This window comes from Pseudophryne corroboree, chromosome 1, assembly GCF_028390025.1.
Source record: "Pseudophryne corroboree isolate aPseCor3 chromosome 1, aPseCor3.hap2, whole genome shotgun sequence".
Taxonomy (NCBI): Eukaryota; Metazoa; Chordata; class Amphibia; order Anura; family Myobatrachidae; genus Pseudophryne; species Pseudophryne corroboree.
In genome coordinates this window covers 904,582,123-904,603,316 of record NC_086444.1, presented here as the reverse complement: position 1 = coordinate 904,603,316, position 21,194 = coordinate 904,582,123, and the positions used below count along the sequence as shown (strand labels likewise).

The window sequence follows — 21,194 nt, the reverse complement described above, 5'->3', positions numbered from 1 at the left end:
AGTCCTGGGAAAGATGGTAGCTTCTTACGAAGCAATTCCCTTCGGCTGGTTCCATGCAAGGATCTTTCAGTGGGATCTGTTAGACAAGTGGTCCGGATCGCATCTTCAGCTGCATCGGTTGATCACCCTGTCCCCGAGGGCCAGGGTGTCTCTGCTGTGGTGGCTGCAGAGTGCTCATCTTCTCGAGGGCTGCAGATTCGGCATTCAGGACTGGGTCCTGGTGACCACGGATGCAAGCCTCCGAGGTTGGGGGGCAGTCACTCAGGGAAGAAACTTCCAAGGACAATGGTCGAGTCAGGAGACTTCCCTACACATAAATATTTTGGAACTAAGGGCCATTTACAATGCCCTAAGTCAAGCAAAACCCCTGCTTCAAAACCAGCCGGTGCTGATTCAGTCAGACAACATCACGGCGGTCGCCCATGTAAACCGACAGGGCGGCACAAGAAGCAGGATGGCAATGGCAGAAGCCACAAGGATTCTCCGATGGGCGGAGAATCACGTGATAGCACTGTCAGCAGTGTTCATTCCGGGAGTGGACAACTGGGAAGCAGACTTCCTCAGCAGGCACGACCTCCACCCGGGAGAGTGGGGACTTCATCCAGAAGTCTTCCAGCTGAATGTAAATTGTTGGGAAAGGCCACAGGTGGACATGATGGCGTCCCGCCTCAACAAAAAGCTAAAAAGATATTGCGCCAGGTCAAGGGACCCTCAGGCGATAGCTGTGGATGCTCTAGTGACACCGTGGGTGTACCAGTCGGTTTGTGTTCCCTCCTCTTCCCCTCATACCAAAGGTACTGAGGATAATAAGAAAGAGCGGAGTAAGAACTATACTCATCGTTCCAGATTGGCCAAGAAGAACTTGGTACGCGGAACTACAAGAAATGATCTCAGAGGACCCTTGGCCTCTGCCGCTCCGACAGGACCTGCTACAGCAGGGGCCCTGTCTGTTCCAAGACTTACCGCGGCTGCGTTTGACGGCATGGCGGTTGAACGCCGGATCCTGATGGAAAAGGGCATTCCGGTTGAAGTCATTCCTACGCTGATAAAAGCTAGGAAGGATGTGACAGCAAAACATTATCACCGCATATGGCGAAAATATGTTGCTTGGTGTGAAGGCCCCAACAGAGGAATTTCAGCTGGGTCGATTTTTGCACTTCCTACAGTCAGGAGTGACTATGGGCCTAAAATTGGGATCCATAAAAGTCCAGATTTCGTCCCTGTCTATTTTCTTTCAAAAAGAACTGGCTTCACTGCCTGAAGTTCAGACGTTTGTTAAGGGAGTGCTGCATATTCAGCCCCCTTTTGTGCCTCCAGTGGCACCTTGGGATCTCAAACGTAGTGTTGGATTTCCTAAAATCACATTGGTTTGAGCCACTTCAGACCGTGGAGTTGAAGTATCTCACGTGGAAAGTGGTCATGCTTTTGGCCTTGGCTTTGGCTAGGCGTGTGTCAGAATTGGTGGCTTTGTCATGTAAAAGCCCTTATCTGATTTTCCATATGAACAGGGCAGAATTGAGGACTCGTCCCCAATTTCTCCCTAAGGTGGTATCAGCGTTTCATTTGAACCAACCTATTGTCGTGCCTGCGGCTACTCGGGACTTGGAGGATTCCAAGTTGCTGGACGTAGTCCGGGCCCTGAAAATCTATGTTTCCAGGACGGCTAGAGTCAGAAAAACTGACTCGCTGTTTATCCTGCATGCACCCAACAAGCTGGGTGCTCCTGCTTCTAAGCAGACTATTGCTCGCTGGATCTGTAGCACGATTCAACTTGCACATTCTGCGGCTGGACTGCCGCATCCTAAATCAGTAAAAGCCCATTCCACGAGGAAGGTGGGCTCTTCTTGGGCGGCTGCCCGAGGGGTCTCTGCTTTACAACATTGCCGAGCTGCTACCTGGTCGGGATCAAACACGTTTGCAAAATTCTACAAGTTTGATACCCTGGCTGAGGAGGACCTTGAGTTTGCTCATTCGGTGCTGCAGAGTCATCCGCACTCTCCCGCCCGTTTGGGAGCTTTGGTATAATCCCCATGGTCCTTACGGAGTACCCAGCATCCACTAGGACGTCAGAGAAAATAAGAATTTACTCACCGGTAATTCTATTTCTCGTAGTCCGTAGTGGATGCTGGGAGCCCGTCCCAAGTGCGGACTTCTGCAATACTTGTATATAGTTATTGCTTAACTATAGGGTTATTGTTCTGAGCCATCTGTTGAATGAGGCTCAGCTATTGTTCATACTGTTAACTGGGTATAGTTATCACAAGTTGTACGGTGTGATTGGTGTGGCTGGTATGAGTCTTACCCTGGATTCCAAATCCTTTCCTAGTAATGTCAGCTCTTTCGGGCACAGTTTCCCTAACTGAGGTCTGGAGGAGGGGCATAGAGGGAGGAGCCAGTGCACACCAGATGTAGTACCTAATCTTTCTTTAAAGAGTGCCCAGTCTCCTGCGGAGCCCGTCTATTCCCCATGGTCCTTACGGAGTACCCAGCATCCACTACGGACTACGAGAAATAGAATTACCGGTGAGTAAATTCTTATTATTTCTCTATCGTCCTAAGTGGATGCTGGGGTTCCTGAAAGGACCATGGGGAATAGCGGCTCCGCAGGAGACAGGGCACAAAAGTAAAGCTTTTACAGGTCAGGTGGTGTGTACTGGCTCCTCCCCCCATGACCCTCCTCCAGACTCCAGTTAGATTTTTGTGCCCGGCCGAGAAGGGTGCAATTCTAGGTGGCTCTCATAAAGAGCTGCTTAGAGAGTTTAGCTTAGGTTTTTTATTTTACAGTGATTCCTGCTGGCAACAGGATCACTGCAACGAGGGACAGAGGGGAGAAGAAGTGAACTCACCTGCGTGCAGGATGGATTGGCTTCTTGGCTACTGGACATGAAGCTCCAGAGGGACGATCACAGGTACAGCCTGGATGGTCACCGGAGCCACGCCGCCGGCCCCCTCACAGATGCTGAAGCAAGAAGAGGTCCAGAATCGGCGGCTGAAGACTCCTGCAGTCTTCTTAAGGTAGCGCACAGCACTGCAGCTGTGCGCCATTTTCCTCTCAGCACACTTCACACGGCAGTCACTGAGGGTGCAGGGCGCTGGGGGGGGGGGGCGCCCTGGGAGGCAAATGAAAACCTTTAAAAAGGCTAAAAATACCTCACATATAGCCCCAGAGGCTATATGGAGATATTTACCCCTGCCTAAATGTACTAAATAGCGGGAGACGAGCCCGCCGGAAAAGGGGCGGGGCCTATCTCCTCAGCACACGGCGCCATTTTCTGTCACAGCTCCGCTGGTCAGGAAGGCTCCCAGGTCTCTCCCCTGCACTGCACTACAGAAACAGGGTATAACAGAGAGGGGGGGCAAAATAAATGGCAATATATTAATATAAAAGCAGCTATAAGGGAGCACTTAATCATAAGGCTATCCCTGTCATATATAGCGTTTTTTGGTGTGTGCTGGCAGACTCTCCCTCTGTCTCCCCAAAGGGCTAGTGGGTCCTGTCTTCGTATAGAGCATTCCCTGTGTGTCTGCTGTGTGTCGGTACGTGTGTGTCGACATGTATGAGGACGTTATTGGTGTGGAGGCGGAGCAATTGCCAAATATGAGGATGTCACCTTCTAGGGGGTCGACACCAGAATGGATGCCTTTATTTGTGGAATTACGGGATAGCGTCAACTCGCTTAAGCAGTCGTTTGCCGACATGAGGCGGCCGGACACTCAATTAGTGCCTGTCCAGGCGCCTCAAACACCGTCAGGGGCTGTAAAACGCCCCTTGCCTCAGTCGGTCGACACAGACCCAGACACAGGCACTGATTCCGGTGGTGAAGGTGACGAATCAACCGTATTTTCCAGTAGGGCCACACGTTATATGATTTTGGCAATAAAGGAGATGTTACATTTAGCTGATACTACAGGTACCACTAAACAGGGTATTATGTGGGGTGTGAAAAAACTACCAGTAGTTTTTACCGAATCAGAAGAATTAAATGACGTGTGTGATGAAGCGTGGGGTGCCCCGATAAAAAACTGCTAATTTCAAAGAAGTTATTGGCTTTATACCCTTTCCCGCCAGAGGTTAGGGAGCGCTGGGAAACACCTCCTAGGGTGGACAAAGCGCTAACACGCTTATCAAAACAAGTGGCGTTACCCTCTCCTGAGACGGCCGCACTTAAAGATCCATCAGATAGGAGGATGGAAAATATCCAAAAAGGTATATACACACATGCAGGTGTTATACTACGACCAGCTATTGCGACTGCCTGGATGTGCAGTGCTGGGGTAGTTTGGTCAGAGTCCCTGATCGAAAATATTGATACCCTGGACAGGGACAATATTTTACTGTCGTTAGAACAAATAAAGGATGCATTTCTTTATATGCGTGATGCACAGAGAGATATCTGCACACTGGCATCACGGGTAAGTGCTATGTCCATTTCGGCCAGAAGAGCTTTATGGACACGACAGTGGACAGGCGATGCGTAGAGGAGTTATTTGGGGTCGGTCTATCGGATTTGGTGGCCACGGCTACGGCCGGGAAATCCACCTTTCTACCTCAAGTCACTCCCCAACAGAAAAAGGCACCGACCTTTCAACCGCAGCCCTTTCGTTCCTTTAAAAATAAGAGAGCAAAGGGCTATTCATATCTGCCACGAGGCAGAGGACGAGGGAAGAGACAGCAACCGGCAGCTCCTTCCCAGGAACAGAAGCCCTCCCCGGCTTCTACAAAAGCCTCAGCATGACGCTGGGGCTTCGCAAGCGGACTCGGGGGCGGTAGGCGGTCGTCTCAAGAATTACAGCGCGCAGTGGGCTCACTCGCAGGTAAATCCCTGGATCCTGCAGATAATATCTCAGGGGTACAGGTTGAAATTAGAGACAGAGCCACCTCGCCGTTTCCTGAAGTCTGCTTTACCAACGTCCCCCTCAGAAAGGGAGACGGTTTTGGAAGCCATTCACAAGCTGTATTCTCAGCAGGTGATAGTCAAGGTACCTCTTCTACAACAAGGGAAGGGGTATTATTCCACTCTTTTTGTGGTACCGAAGCCGGATGGCTCGGTAAGGCCTATTCTAAATCTGAAGTCCTTGAACCTGTACATAAAGAAGTTCAAGTTCAAGATGGAGTCACTCAGAGCAGTGATAGCGAACCTGGAAGAAGGGGACTTTATGGTATCCTTGGACATCAAGGATGCGTATCTCCACGTTCCAATTACCCCTCACACCAGGGGTACCTCAGGTTCGTTGTACAAAACTGTCACTATCAGTTTCAGACGCTGCCGTTTGGTTTGTCCACGGCACCTCGGGTCTTTACAAAGGTAATGGCCGAGATAATATTTCTTCTTCGAAGAAAAGGCGTATTAATTATCCCATACTTGGACGATCTCCTAATAAGGGCAAGGTCCAGAGAACAGCTAGAGATGGGTTTAGCACTATCTCAAGAGGTGCTAAAGCAGCACGGATGGATTCTGAATATTCCAAAATCCCAATTAATGCCGACAACTCGTCTGCTGTTCCTGGGGATGATTCTGGACACAGTTCAGAAAAAGGTTTTTCTTCCCGAAGAAAAAGCCAAGGAGTTATCTGACCTGGTCAGGAACCTCCTAAAACCAGGAAAGGTGTCTGTACATCAATGCACAAGAGTCCTGGGAAAAAATGGTAGCTTCTTACGAAGCAATCCCTTTCGGCAGATTCCATGCAAAGGGATCTGTTGGACAAATGGTCAGGGTCGCATCTTCAGATGCACCTGCGGATAACCCTGTCGCCGAGGACAAGGGTATCCCTTCTGTGGTGGTTGCAGGAGGCTCATCTATTGGAGGGCCGCAGATTCGGCATGCAGGATTGGATCCTGGTGACCACGGATGCCAGCCTGAGAGGCTGGGGAGCAGTCACACAGGGAAGAAATTTCCAGGGAGTGTGGTCGAGCCTGAAAAAGTCTCTTCACATAAGCATTCTGGAACTAAGAGCAATCTACAATGCTCTAAGCCAGGCGGAACCTCTGCTTCAAGGAAGACCGGTGTTGATCCAGTCGGACAACATCACGGCAGTCGCCCATGTAAACAGACAGGGCGGCACAAGAAGCAGGAGTGCAATGGCAGAAACTGCCAGGATCCTTCGCTGGGCGGAGAATCACGTGATAGCACTGTCAGCAGTATTCATCCCGGGCGTGGACAACTGGGAAGCAGACTTCCTCAGCAGACACGACCTTCACCCGGGAGAGTGGGGACTTCATCCAGAAGTTTTCCACATGCTATTAAACCGTTGGGTAAAACCAATGGTGGACATGATGGCGTCTCGCCTCAACAAAACACTGGACAGGTATTGCGCCAGGTCAAGAGATCCGCAGGCAATAGCTGTGGACGCGCTGGTAACACCTTGGGTGTACCAGTCGGTATATGTGTTTCCTCCTCTGCCTCTCATACCAAAGGTATTGAGGATTATACGGCAAAGAGGAGTAAGACTAGTGGCTCCGGATTGGCCAAGAAGGACTTGGTACCCGGAACTTCAAGAGATGGTCACGGACGATCCGTGGCCTCTACTTCTGAGAAGGGACCTGCTTCAGCAGGGTACTTGTCTTTTTCAAGACTTACCGCGGCTGCGTTTGACGGCATGGCGTTTGAATGCCAGATCCTAAAAGGAAAAGGCATTCCAGAAGAAGTCATTCCTACCTTGATAAAGGCAAGGAAGGAAGTCACCGCGAAGCATTATCGCCGTATTTGGCGAAAATATGTTGCGTGGTGCGAGCAGCGGAGTGCTCCGATGGAGGAATTTCAACTGGGTCGTTTTCCTACATTTCCTGCAATCAGGATTGTCTATGGGTCTCAAATTGGGATCTATTAAGGTTCAAATTTCGGCCCTATCAGTATTCTTCCAAAAAGAATTGGCCTCAGTCCCTGAGGTCCAGATTTTTATCAAAGGAGTACTGCATATACAGCCTCCTGTGGTGCCTAAGGTGGCACCGTGGGATCTAAATGTAGTTTTAGATTTCCTCAAATCCAATTGGTTTAAACCACTAAAGAATGTGGATTTGAAATATCTCACATGGAAAGTGACTATGTTACTGGCCCTGGCTTCGGCCGGGAGAGTATCTGAACTGGCGGCTTTGTTTTATAAAAGCCCTTATTTAATTTTCCATTCGACATAGGGCAGAGCTGCGGACGCGTCCGCATTTTCTCCCTAAGGTGGTATCAGCGTTTCACCTGAACCAGCCTATTGTAGTGCCTGCGGCTACAGACGACTTGAAGGACTCCAAGTTGTTGGACGTTGTCAGAGCCTTAAAAATATACATTTAAAGGACGGCTGGAGTCAGAAAATCTGACTCGCTGTTTATACTGTATGCACCCAACAAGTTGGGTGCACCTGCTTCTAAGCAGTCGATTGCTCGTTGGATTTGTAACAAAATTCAACTTGTACATTCTGTGGCAGGCCTGCCACAGCCTAAATCTGTTAAGGCCCATTCCGCAAGGAAGGTGGGCTCATCTTGGGCGGCTGCCCGAGGGGTCTCGGCATTACAACTCTGCCGAGCAGCTACGTGGTCAGGGGAGAACACGTTTGTAAATTTTTACAAATTTGATACCCTGGCAAAGGAGGACCTGGAGTTCTCTCATTCGGTGCTGCAGAGTCATCCGCACTCTCCCGCCCGTTTGGGAGCTTTGGTATAATCCCCATGGTCCTTTCAGGAACCCCAGCATCCACTTAGGACGATAGAGAAAATAAGAATTTACTTACCGATAATTCTATTTCTCGGAGTCCGTAGTGGATGCTGGGCGCCCATCCCAAGTGCGGATTATCTGCAATACTTGTACATAGTTATTGTTAACTAATTCGGGTTATTGTTTAGGAAGCCATCTTTCAGAGGCTCCTCTGTTATCATACTGTTAACTGGGTTTAGATCACAAGTTGTACGGTGTGATTGGTGTGGCTGGTATGAGTCTTACCCGGGATTCAAAATCCTCCCTTATTGTGTACGCTCGTCCGGGCACAGTACCTAACTGGAGTCTGGAGGAGGGTCATGGGGGGAGGAGCCAGTACACACCACCTGACCTGTAAAAGCTTTACTTTTGTGCCCTGTCTCCTGCGGAGCCGCTATTCCCCATGGTCCTTTCAGGAACCCCAGCATCCACTACGGACTCCGAGAAATAGAATTATCGGTAAGTAAATTCTTATTTTCTCTTACGTCCTAGAGGATGCTGGGGACTCCGTAAGGACCATGGGGTTCATACCAAAGCTCCCAATCGGGCGGGAGAGTGCGGATGACTCTGCAACACCGACTGAGCAAATGCTAGGTCCTCATCAGCCAGGGTATCAAACTTGTAGAATTTAGCAAAAGTGTTTGACCCCGACCAAGTCGCTGCTCGGCAAAGCTGTAATGCCGAGACGCCTCGGGCAGCCGCCCAAGAAGAGCCCACCTTCTTACTGGAATGGGCCTTTACTGAATGTGGTAACGGCAATCCAGCCGTAACATACGCCTGCTGAATCGTGTTACAGATCCAGCGAGCAATAGTCTGCTTTGAAGCAGGCGCGCCAATCTTGTTGACTGCATACAGAACAAACAGAGCCTCTGTTTTCCTAATTCTAGCCGTCCTGGCTACATAAATCTTTAAGGCCCTGACTACATCCAGGGACCTGGAATCCTCCAAGTCACTCGTAGCCGCAGGCACCACAATAGGTTGGTTTATATGGAATGAAGAAACCACCTTAGGTAAAAATTGAGGACGAGTCCTCAGTTCCGCTCTATAAACATGAAAAATCAAGTAGGGGCTCTTGTGAGACAAGGCCGCTAATTCTGACACCCGCCTTGCAGATGCAAAGGCCAATAACATGACCACCTTCCAGGTCAGAAATTTCAACTCAACCGTGTTAAGGGGTTCAAACCAGTGTTATTTTAGGAACTGCAACACCACGTTCAGGTCCCATGGTGCCACTGGGGGCACAAAAGGAGGCTGGATGTGTAGCACTCCCTTTACAAAAGTCTGGACTTCTGGAAGAGAAGCCTATTCCTTCTGAAAGAATATCGACAGAGCCGAAATCTGTACCTTAACAGAGCCTAATTTTAGGCCCATATCCACTCCTGTCTGTAGGAAGTGGAGAAAATGACCCAAATGGAAATCTTCCGTAGTAGCATTCTTGGTTTCACACCAAGAGACATATTTCCGCCAGATACGGTGATAATGTTTTGCCGTCACCTCCTTCCTAGCCTTTATTAGAGTAGGTATGACCTCTTCCGGAATACCTTTCTCAGCTAGGATCCGGCGTTCAACCGCCATGCAGTCAAACGTAACCGCGGTAAGTCTTGGAACATGCAGGGCCCCTGCTGCAACAGGTCCTCCCTTAGAGGAAGAGGCCAAGGATCTTCTGTGAGCATCTCCTGAAGATCTGAGTACCAGGCCCTTCAAGGCCAGTCTGGAACAATGAGTATTGTCTGTACTCTTTTTTTTTTTTTTTTTTCTCTCTTTTCCCTCCACCTTATGATCCTCAACACTTTTGTGATGAGAGGAAGAGGAGGAAACACGTAGACCGATTAGAACAACCATGGCGTTACCAGAGCGTCTACTGCTATTGCCTGAGGGTCCCGGGACCTGGCACAATACCTCCGAAGCTTCTTGTTGAGGCGTGACGCCATCATGTCTATTTGAGGAACTCCCCAAAGACCCGTTATCTCTGCAAAGACTTCTTGATGAAGTCCTCACTCTCCTGGATGGAGATAGTGTCTGCTGAGGAAGTCTGCCTCCCAGTTGTCCACACCCGGAATGAAGACAGCTGACAGAGCGCTTACGTGATTTTCCGCCCAGCGAAGAATCCTGGTGGCTTCTGCCATCGCGGCTCTGCTCCTTGTCCCGCCTTGGCGGTTCACATGAGCCACTGCTGTGACATTGTCCGATTGAATCAGCACCGATAGGTTTCGAAGAAGACTCTCCGCTTGTCGAAGGCCGTGGTATATGGCCCTTAATTCCAACACGTTGATGTGCAGGCAGGACTCCTGGCTTGTCCATAGTCCTTGAAAATTTCTTCCTTGGGTGACTGCTCCCCATCCTCGGAGGCTCGCGTCCGTGGTTACCAGAACCCAGTCCTGAATGCTGAATCTGTGACCCTCTAGGAGGTGAGCACTTTGCAGCCACCATAGAAGAGACACCCTGGCCCTGGGGGACAGTGTTATCTTTTGATGTAATTGTAGATGGGCAAGAAAAAAAGCAATTGTTTCCCCAGCACACTGAATGGATAACAGTAACCAGATATAAATCCCACATGATAATAGAATTCAGAGATCTTCGTTACACATATTTGCGCAAATGTGTGGTTAAGCCCCAAAGCCGCATCAAGGCCTCTCTGTATATTTGGGGTCCCTAGCGCTATATCTAGGTGCAGGGTGTGGCACCCCAAAACACCAGAATGAGCCAGAAAGCACAGCGTGACATACCAGTGTAAAAAACTATAGTGTTAATAAATTAGTATTTAGGAAGCCGAAGCTATAGAGGGGGTGATACAAACATGAAATGTAATTAAAATAGAGAAATAGTGTTAGAAAATTAATAAGTGAAAAGTGTTAATAGAATGTAAAGGTATGCCACACTAAAGCCATCCAGCTCAGCCAGTCCAGAGGCACCACACCTCACACCTCCATTACCCCAATCTGGGTCTAATATTAACCAGCAAGGAGTCACATGATAATGGCTCCTTACTAAAATATGTCTAAGCTAAGAGCTACTTACCTTGGAGCAACCCCATAATGCTCCATGTGGCATGTCAGGGCCTGCACCTCCTCCTAATGCAGAAACCTCTCTGCCTCTCACAACATACATATAGATTGGTAAATGCTCAATTAGCTTAGTGATATCATTCAGGTGCTCGAAAGGAAGGGGTATTTCTGAGCAAGAAAAAAAGCAATTGTTTCCCCAGCACACTGAATGGATAACAGTAACCAGATATAAATCCCACATGATAATAGAATTCAGAGATCTTCGTTACACATTTGCGCAAATGTGTGGTTAAGCCCCAAAGCCGCATCAAGGCCACACCCTGCACCTAGATATAGCGCTAGGGACCCCAAATATACAGAGAGGCCTTGATGCGGCTTTGGGGCTTAACCACACATTTGCGCAAATATGTGTAACGAAGATCTCTGAATTCTATTATCATGTGGGATTTATATCTGGTTACTGTTATCCATTCAGTGTGCTGGGGAAACAATTGCTTTTTTTCTTGCTCAGAAATACCCCTTCCTTTCGAGCACCTGAATGATATCACTAAGCTAATTGAGCATTTACCAATCTATATGTATGTTGTGAGAGGCAGAGAGGTTTCTGCATTAGGAGGAGGTGCAGGCCCTGACATGCCACATGGAGCATTATGGGGTTGCTCCAAGGTAAGTAGCTCTTAGCTTAGACATATTTTAGTAAGGAGCCATTATCATGTGACTCCTTGCTGGTTAATATTAGACCCAGATTGGGGTAATGGAGGTGTGAGGTGTGGTGCCTCTGGACTGGCTGAGCTGGATGGCTTTAGTGTGGCATACCTTTACATTCTATTAACACTTTTCACTTATTAATTTTCTAACACTATTTCTCTATTTTAATTACATTTCATGTTTGTATCACCCCCTCTATAGCTTCGGCTTCCTAAATACTAATTTATTAACACTATAGTTTTTTACACTGGTATGTCACGCTGTGCTTTCTGGCTCATTCTGGTGTTTTGGGGTGCCACACCCTGCACCTAGATATAGCGCTAGGGACCCCAAATATACAGTGTCAAAGTCAGAAAAATGTCTCTATGCACACTGCCATATTTGCACCGCACACTGGTACATGCTGCGCATGCGTGCGCTTTCCCGTGACTGCGCATACCCGCTATTGCGTGCACCCGCTCGCACGGTATGCGTATTTACGGTAAAGAGTATGTAGTCGTAGCGTGCGACTCATTCGTTACAAATGTTCACAATTAATGTAGTTTATAGATCATGGTCCCTTTGATAGATTCTGAAAGTTTGGTTAAAATAGAATGTCCCTGAGCTGAGGAATCCCTCTTTGCATCGTACGAAGGGTCTAACAGGAATCATACAGCAGTGTTTGGTACCCATCGGAAGAGTATTTAATTAGCAATATTCCGGTGTTGGTTTGGAGCGTATTAATCGCTCGTGCGAATAGTTATGGACATAAGAAGTTTATGTCCATTTCTATTATTTACTCATACTCAGGTATGCGGCGGGAAACCTAGTTTCCCACCCACCTGAGCTGTTGGAAATAGTCACAGCCCACCTGTATGAATTACCCTATGACCTTTTGTTATGATGCAGGGCCGAATTCCTTCGGCCAATGGACAATGGGATTGTAGGGACTATGAGATTGCATTGTGTGTGGGGCATAAATAGGCAGGCCGACCATATCCAACTTCACTCTCTCATCAACGGTTATCTGCTGATAGCCGGGAGCTGGATATCGAGGCGCATGCGATCATACCCTTTGTGCGTAAGTTTTCTCTCCGTAATCATTGTCTTACTGTGAGCCAATTTCTCTCATCTCTCTCCGTCTCTCTCTCTCTCTCTCCTCTTTTCTCTTATATCTCTCATAGTATTATAGCATTGTATTGTATTGCATTTAGGTCAGTGTAGTATTGTCTTTTTGTATTTATTGTTTAGTTCTGTGGTTAGGAAGTCTTTGTTATATTGTAGTGTATCATTTGTACTGTTATCCCCTTTTTACAAGTATATTAGATATAATACAGTTAATAGGCTTCGGACCCTAAACCAGTATCTGTGTATTTTCTATAGTGTTAAGTGTTCACTTGAGCGTCGGTGACGCTCAAGCAGCTTTGTAGTTAGTCAGGTTACACAAGGTTGCACGTACACCCTGTATTCACATTAAGGTATTCTGTGTATTTCATTGGTATAAGGTTTAGACATAAAGGTATAGCATTGTGAGCGTCTGCGCCGCTGGTGACCTCGTGGTCTTGAGCGTAAGCTACGCCATAGCGAATCATTACTCTAGTCATAGCCAATAACGTGTCCTGTGATCACTGGGCCGTGAGCGAACATGACGCTTGAGCGTCTCGCCTACGGCTGAGCGATCGTTACGCAACTAGCGTACCATTACGGTACTTCTTAAGCAAACAGCGTACAGTGTTCTTAGACTTCATAAAGGGTTGTTTATACGACAAAGGAATTTAGTATTGTCAATTGGGGGCTCGTCCGGGATGTGAACCCGGGACCTCTCGCACTCGCCTGTGGACGGTACGGAGTGTGCAGCTTACTATCAATTCCCATCAACTTACACATTCCTTGAAAGACATCACCTGTAAAATGGGTACCCCTATCACTTTCAATGATTCTAGGGATACCATATCTACATACAAATTCCTGCACAATTTTCTTAGCTGTGAACATAGCGGTATTTGTAGCTGCTGGAAAAGCTTCGACCCAATTCGAGAAAACATCTATACAAACAAGTACATATTTCAAATTTCGACATGGGGGTAATTGAATGAAGTCAATTTGTATTACCTGGAAAGGGCCGCCGGCAGGTGGGATATGGGATGGTTCTGTAGGTATTGCTTTTCCAACATTCTTTCTCAGACAGGTAAGGCATGACATTGCTCTTTTACTCGCATGAGAGGAGAATCCTGGGGCGCACCAGTATGCTCTTACCAATTTGCACATCCCCTCCTTGCCTAGATGAGTCAGCCCGTGAGCTGCTTCAGCCAGACATGGAAGGTATGCCCTGGGGGCCACTGGTTTACCATGTCCATCCGTCCAGAGCCCTGAGGACCCCTGGCCATATCCCTTTGCCTTCCAGACTGCTCTTTCCTGTGTGGAACACAAATTCTGCATCTCACACAACTTCTGTGTGTTGATGGTATTAAATACCATCAGTTGTGTGGTGTCTGTCCGTATGGGGGTAGCAGCTGCAAGCTTTGCGGCCTCGTCTGCTCGGCTGTTACCAAGGGATACTGGGTCTTGGCTATATGTATGTGCTTTACATTTGATAACAGCCACTCTGTCGGGTTCCTGTATCGCTGTTAGAAGCCTTTTTATATAAGCTGCATGCGCTATCGGTGTACCAGCCGCCGTCATGAAATTTCTGAGCCGCCATAGCGCTCCGAAATCATGTACTACCCCGAAGGCGTATCTAGAATCGGTGTAGATATTGGCTGACTTACCCTTAGCCAATTCACATGCTCTGGTTAGGGCGACCAGTTCAGCAACCTGGGCTGAGTGAGGTGGGCCTAGCGGTTCCGCTTCTATGGTGCCTTGGTCATCTACGACTGCGTATCCAGTACACAAGTCTCCCGAGTCTGACTGTCTGTGACAACTACCGTCCGTGTAGAACGTGAGTTCTGCATCTTCCAGTGGATTGTCACTGATGTCAGGCCTTGCGGTAAAATTTTGGGTCAAATATTCCATACAATCATGTGTATCTTCCTTTGCATTAAATCCTCCTTCCCCATCACTCTCACCTTCCACCCTTTGTGCCTGACCAGGCACACCTGGGAGAAATGTTGCAGGATTTAATGCACTGCATCTCCTTATGGTGATGTTTACTGGGGCCATTAATGCCAATTCCCATCTTGTAAACCTTGCTGATGAGACGTGTCTGGTTTGGGCAGAATTCAATAAGGCAGATACCGCATGCGGTGTATGGATTGTGAGGTTGTGGCCTAGCACGACATCTTCGCTTTTCGTCACTAGCAATGCTATCGCCGCAACGCTACGCAAGCATGTGGGGAGGGATCGCGCTACCGTGTCTAGCTGGGCGCTGTAGTATGCAATTGGCCTGCTGGCGTCACCGTGTTTTTGTGTTAGTACACCTGCTGCGCACCCAGCACTTTCTGTTCCGTATAGTTCAAAGGGTTTCCCATAGTCTGGCATACCTAGTGCTGGTGCCTGCGTTAGACACTGTTTGAGTCTCTCAAATGCTGTTTCGGATTCGTCTGTATGCGAAATCCGATCAGGTTTGTTTGAGGAGACCATTTCCTGCAAAGGTAGCGCCAATATGGAAAACCCTGGGATCCAATTACGGCAATACCCACACATTCCTAAAAACGTCCTGATCTGTTGCTGGGTTTGTGGCAGTGTCATGTCTCTAATGGCTTGGATTCTATCAGCGGTCAGGTGTCTCAGTCCTTGTGTTAGACAGTGTCCCAAATATTTTACCTTAGTTTGGCATAATTGCAACTTGTCTTTGGAAACCTTGTGACCTGTGTCTGAAAGATGAAACAGGAGCTGTTTCGTATCCTTCAGGGATGCCTCCAATGAATCAGAACACAGTAGTAGATCATCCACGTACTGTATCAACACTGATCCACTCTCCGGTTGGAAAGACTGTAAACAATCATGCAAAGCTTGAGAAAATATACTTGGACTATCTATGAAACCTTGGGGTAACCGAGTCCACGTGTATTGGACTCCTCTGTATGTGAATGCAAACAAATATTGGCTGTCAGGGTGCAGAGGTACCGAAAAGAATGCGGAGCAGAGGTCAATAACAGTGAAAAATTTGGCAGTGGGAGGAATTTGCATTAGGATGACAGCTGGATTAGGCACTACGGGGAACTGACTCTCAACTATTTTGTTAATCCCCCTTAGATCCTGCACTAGCCTGTAACCCCTCCCCCCACTCTTTTTAACAGGGAAGATGGGACTATTTGCTGTGCTGGACGTTCTTACTAGAATGCCCTGTTGTAGCAAGCGCTCTATTACTGGGAAAACTCCTAACTCCACCTCTGGCTTCAGAGGATACTGTGGGATTTTTGGAGCTATCCTACCATCTTTTACTTGTACAACTACTGGAGCTACGTTTGCCATTAATCCAGTGTCCTGTCCATCTTTTGTCCAAAGTGACTCTGGTATCTGAGATGTCATCTCTTCTACTTGGGATGGGTTCCTATTTGTCATAATGGAATGTGACATTAATTTTGATGGGGAGTCTAACATGTCTCGTACTTCCTGAGCGTGATTCTCAGGGATGTCCAAGAATACACCTTCAGGAGTACAATAAATGACGCAACCCATTTTACATAGTAAGTCTCTTCCCAGGAGATTAGTTGGTGCCGATGCAGCCAGCAAAAAGGAATGCTTGGTATGCAAAGGCCCTATTGTAATCTCGGCTGGTTTGCTAACAGGGTAGTGCTGGACTACTCCTGTTACTCCCATGGCTGGAATTGTCCTACCAGTGGTTCTCATGCCCACTGTCGAATTTATCACTGACTTGGCCGCCCCTGTGTCTACAAGAAAGTTTAAAGTTTTACCAGCTACATTGATTGCAATCTCTGGTTCGCTTCCAAGACTAGCAATCAACCTAACTGGGTGCAGATTACAGGTATGGCCACACCCCTATTGGGTATGCTGACCTCCCTGAATCCTGCTGGCAGCGACTACTTGTGCGGGGGTTAGCTGGGAACTACCAGAGGCATGCCAATCTCTGTTCGGGGGATATCTTTTTGTTTCCCCTGTATGTGGCTCAAAACTCCGCCTCTGTGGACCCTGCTCCCAATGTCGTGTGTCGTGTCGTTGTCTAGGGGGTTGAAAAGATCTTTGTACACTCTTTGTTCTACATTCTCGTGCATAGTGTCCCGGTCTGTTACAAGAAAAACATGTTATTACACTTGCCTTACCCACAGGATTCGGTGGTACATACGCAGGCTGCCTTGTGGTCAGCGCCTGTATACTTACGGACATCAACTTATCACTTTGCGATTCCCTGTGCCTAGTGATGTTTCTGTCGTGATCAATAGCAGCCTCTCTCAATGTGGACACTGACAGACCTCGCCAACATGGCTGCGTGGTCTGTACCCTAGCTTTTAATGTTTCTTTCAAACCATCCATCAGTACAGATACTGCTACTTCTCGATGGTTTGGGTTGGTCTTAATGTCTTCTATACCAGTGTACTTTGCCATTTCTAATAGTGCCCGGTGAAAATATTCTGTTGCCGTTTCGGACTCCTTTTGCTTAATGGAAAATATCTTGTTCCATTTAACAACGGCTGGGAAATACTCCTTTAGCTGTAAATTTATCCTTTTTACATTATCCTTGTTGTACACGTCTGTAAGCGGTACATCTTTATCCAATGCACAGTCAGCTAAAAATTGAGTTGCGTCAACATTGGAAGGTAAACAAGCTCTTAGCAGTATCTGCCAATCCTTGTTGTTGGGTTCTACAGTGTTACCTAGATCCCTGATGTATTTTTGGCTAGCAACTAAGTCCTTTCTGGGGTCAGGAAATTCGGACACTATTGTTCTTAATTCCATTCTGGAAAATGGAGTGTACATGGCAATGTTCCTTATGGGAGTGGCTCCAGACACATCTGTTTTTCCATTGGGAACTGCTATTACCCTTACAGGAGCAATTCTAACAGCCTCTTCCTGTGTAGATTCTACTGCTTGTTGTGGTACAATTGTTTCAGTGTAGTGCATGGTGCCGTACTTACCCGTTGACACGACCTCACCTATCCCTCCGCTAGGGGCTTTCACTAATCTCGTGGGTGTCGCTGTGCCTACTGTGGTCTCTGCTATGGTGGCTGCAAGAGAGAGAGCTGAAATTGTTGCTGAATCGTCTTCTTGATCACACTCCTGAGGAAGGTTCAAAACAGGGTACATCTTGCACGGGTTAATACTTGCATGAGTTATTTGGTTAACATCATTAACATTTACAGGGTTACTAAGAGTTTGTGTTTTACAACCCAGTGCGTTTCTCTCCGCAATCAACTTCTCTCCTGCAATGTATGGTGGAGGAGGAGCTGTGGCTATCAGCTTCCTGACTGCCCCAGATCCTGCCGCCAGAGCCAAACCTCTCTGTATCTCACCTTCCTGGTGCCATAACTGTAAATAATCATGATGTTGAATTCGTCTCTTTGTTGATTTTACGAGACATATCCTCCTCCTTAAATTTTGTAACACTTCTGGACTAAAGCTACCTATTCTTGGGAATTTGTCCCTGTCTTGTACAGTCATTCTTTCCCATTCATCACATAAAGATTCGGTGTGACTTCCATATTTTTCACACATTACATATCGTGCCGACCCAACTGGTCGGTTCACAGAATCAACCTGAACCAAGGTTGATCGCCCCCTACCTGAGCAACTGGCCCCCATAGTCTGCAGGTGTTGCTTAGTCCTCCTTGGATTTCTGTATCAAGGTTTTCAGCAAGCCTTTACAGACAACCAAATTACTCCACAGTAGGCCGGCGGTGGCGGTTTACCGAGTACCCCACTCACTCGCCCACCTCGACCAATACGACCTGATCACACCGACGTGGTGCTGGCGTACTCGATACAGGGCCCTACCAAAAACCTTCTGTTTACTGGAACATATGAGGGTTACCCGCAGGACACTTACTCTTTCCAGTAAAGGTGGGGTTGTTAGATAGTTCCTGAGTGACCAGCGAACTTCCCTTTAAAAATAAAAAATTACACAAATCACGTCAGAATGTACAAATAGCGTTTGTGACCACTTTACTCTAATGGTATTAGGTCAGATTACTAACTACTGCACACAATTACGTGCAGTCCAATCGTTCAGTACATAAGCACTACCTGTTATGTACTGAGAGATTTAATGGAATCGATGTTTCCGGCCGCGATTCCTTCAGCATGAGCTTATGGCCTATATGGGTTCTGCACCAACACCCCAGGCGTTGTGCCTCTTGTACCTTTATAGCGGACCTTTTAGTACCTTGTGACCTCCTGGTCTTGTTACCTTATGACCTCCTGGTCTTGTTACCTTATGGTCCGCTATACTCTAATGCTCAAATATTATTTAACCAGGGATGCCTCCCTAGCCACCGTATATGTCACTTACACGTATGTCCCTTGACGAGTACCCGACTTTCCTTTTGGTTCCACCTTAAAGTTGTATAAACTTATGTATAAAAAACACACTCACTCAACACATGTACACTTTTGTTTCTATATCTATTTCTGCGCAGAAATTGTCTTCAGTCCAACAGTGTTACCAATTAGGAGCAGGATCTGTTAAACTAAATTTCAGATTTTTCCAAAAATAGATTTGCGTTATTTACCGCTTCGCGTTATCTACCGCTGTGCGTTACTTATCGCCTTTGCGCTAATTCTCGCTTTGCGCTAATTCAACTTTTCGTGACTTGAGCTGCGTGGGCGTAACCGGACGCTACGTTGCGTAATGAACGCTGCGTGCGTCTGCCTTTTGGATTGCGTACGCTAGTCTTTGTTAGCGACACGTGTACGCAATGCAAAGATCCACCGTAACACAATATATACTTTTATCAATGTAAATGATCCCTGATCATCTACCGCAATCCACACTGACTGCCTTGTCTCCTAGACAAATCGTGTGTTGTTCTATACTTTAACTATTACCTTTACTATGAAATAACAGCAAATCTCTTTTTAGCACTTTCTATCAACTATAAAAATTGGCAAACAGGAATAGTGATATACGAAATTGAAAAAGAAATGCAGATAAATGTATGCGTGCGTGTATACGCAAGACAGAAGAGAAATAAAACAGTATTAAAAGACACAAGCGTTTTGTTCTTACTTCCGGTTCCCGGATTCCTTCAGCACTCTTTATCTAAGCGAAGCAGACGCTTATCCCGTCAGCACTGCGAGACAACCTCCCACCCTTTGCTGGAGGGATAATGTCTGCTGATCTACCTAGTGCAGATATGAGAAGGATCGGACGAGTCCCCAATTGACAAAATGAAGGACATACACCGTGGTGCCCAAGCTCCTTATACTCACACTCATTACGAGCACCGAGTTAAAAGACAGCTGTCAGAAAGGTTAGAGCATCCGGCCTCTGATCTTATCCATGAATCCACCGGGATTCAGGTTCTGGTAGCGTTAGATTTCACTCGTACCGCTCGAGGAGTGATGAATTATAGATACATTTCCGCACTCGCCAATTTGTTAGATAATATCACTGAAATGTATGATGACACGTTTAGATACACTGGAAGAGAACTTCAAGCTTACAAAACAGAACTAGTTCAGCATAGGATGGTTCTTAATTATCTTACAGCAGTAACAGGCGGATATTGTGTTACATTGGCAACACAGTACGGCATAAAGTGTTGCACGTATATCACAAATAGCACCGAGGATCCGGTAGAGGTCATAGACCAAAAGATGGACGATATTCTCCAATTGAAGTGGGAATTTCGTCGAAAACACAATCTCACCCTTGCTGCTGTAGGTAATGAGCTGACTGGTTGGGTGTCATGGTTGAACCCGCGAAATTGGTTCTCCGGTTTAGGAGACTGGGCTCAAGGAGTCATAATGGATGTTGGAAAGTTTCTACTATGTATCTTGGGTGTCATTATATCGATTGGATTGATATTTAGATGCGGGCAGGCTTTAATGAGGTGCAAACAAAGTACAAAAGTGATGAGCTTGAGGAGCGAGGAAACTGTAATTAACCTGGATTTGATTTATGACCCAATGATAGAAACCAGAATGTGATGAAAATGCGATTATACGGTCCGTTTCTTTCACCTGTTTTTCTGCTTTTCTCCAAGATACAAAGACCCCCTTGGACGAGGAAGTTGACGAGACGCTATACAGACAACAGACAAGCACCAAAGATGAAGTTTTGACAACCTATGATATGGACACTTGATGAACTTTGCCATGGATCCCCAGTTTCCCTAGTATTTTTAAACTCACGCTAGCCCAACATTTTTTGTAAATCTGATGGCTCAGACAAAGCTATTTGCTCATGCCCAAGGAGCAATACAGCGCAAAGAAGACGACTCTCAACAGATACCGAACACAACTTCAACAACAGATGTACATTTCCCTGACATAGAATATCATTGCATTTTTCGTAAGTGTTCTTTATCTTCATCTCTACAACCCCCAGGTAACGACACACATAGACGATAGGGAATACAGGCACAGATAGCAGCAACCACATACCTCCCCCATTCATGTATCATCAACTAAAATGTGCATCCCCATTTTGTTACAACCACAGCCGAAATGAGCTCGGTAGAGTTTGACAGCCCATCCACAGACCTGTACCACAGGATAAGAAGGAATTCAAATGTATACTTCGCAATACCTCGAAGCTTGATTTACCACACGTACGGCACGATGATACATGACCCTCCAAACATGGACTCATACACACATGCTTCTACTTTCTCACTAGGTCATACCCTTTTCACACCTACTCCTCTCTTCTTCCTTACCCCACCATGGAAATCAATTAACCCCTGACTTACATTTTTCTCCTTAA

General features: G+C 46.9%; 1 protein-coding gene across 1 annotated transcript in view; it reads left to right on the top strand.

The window, feature by feature from the left end:
* Positions 1-20,614, top strand: part of ANXA5 (annexin A5) — an 82,291-nt gene extending 61,677 nt beyond the window's left edge. The window contains exon 14 of the mRNA XM_063920247.1: positions 20,473-20,614. The gene's annotated coding sequence lies outside the window, so the exon portion shown is untranslated. The remainder of the gene's footprint in view (positions 1-20,472) is intronic.
* The last annotated feature ends 580 nt before the right edge of the window (positions 20,615-21,194 follow it).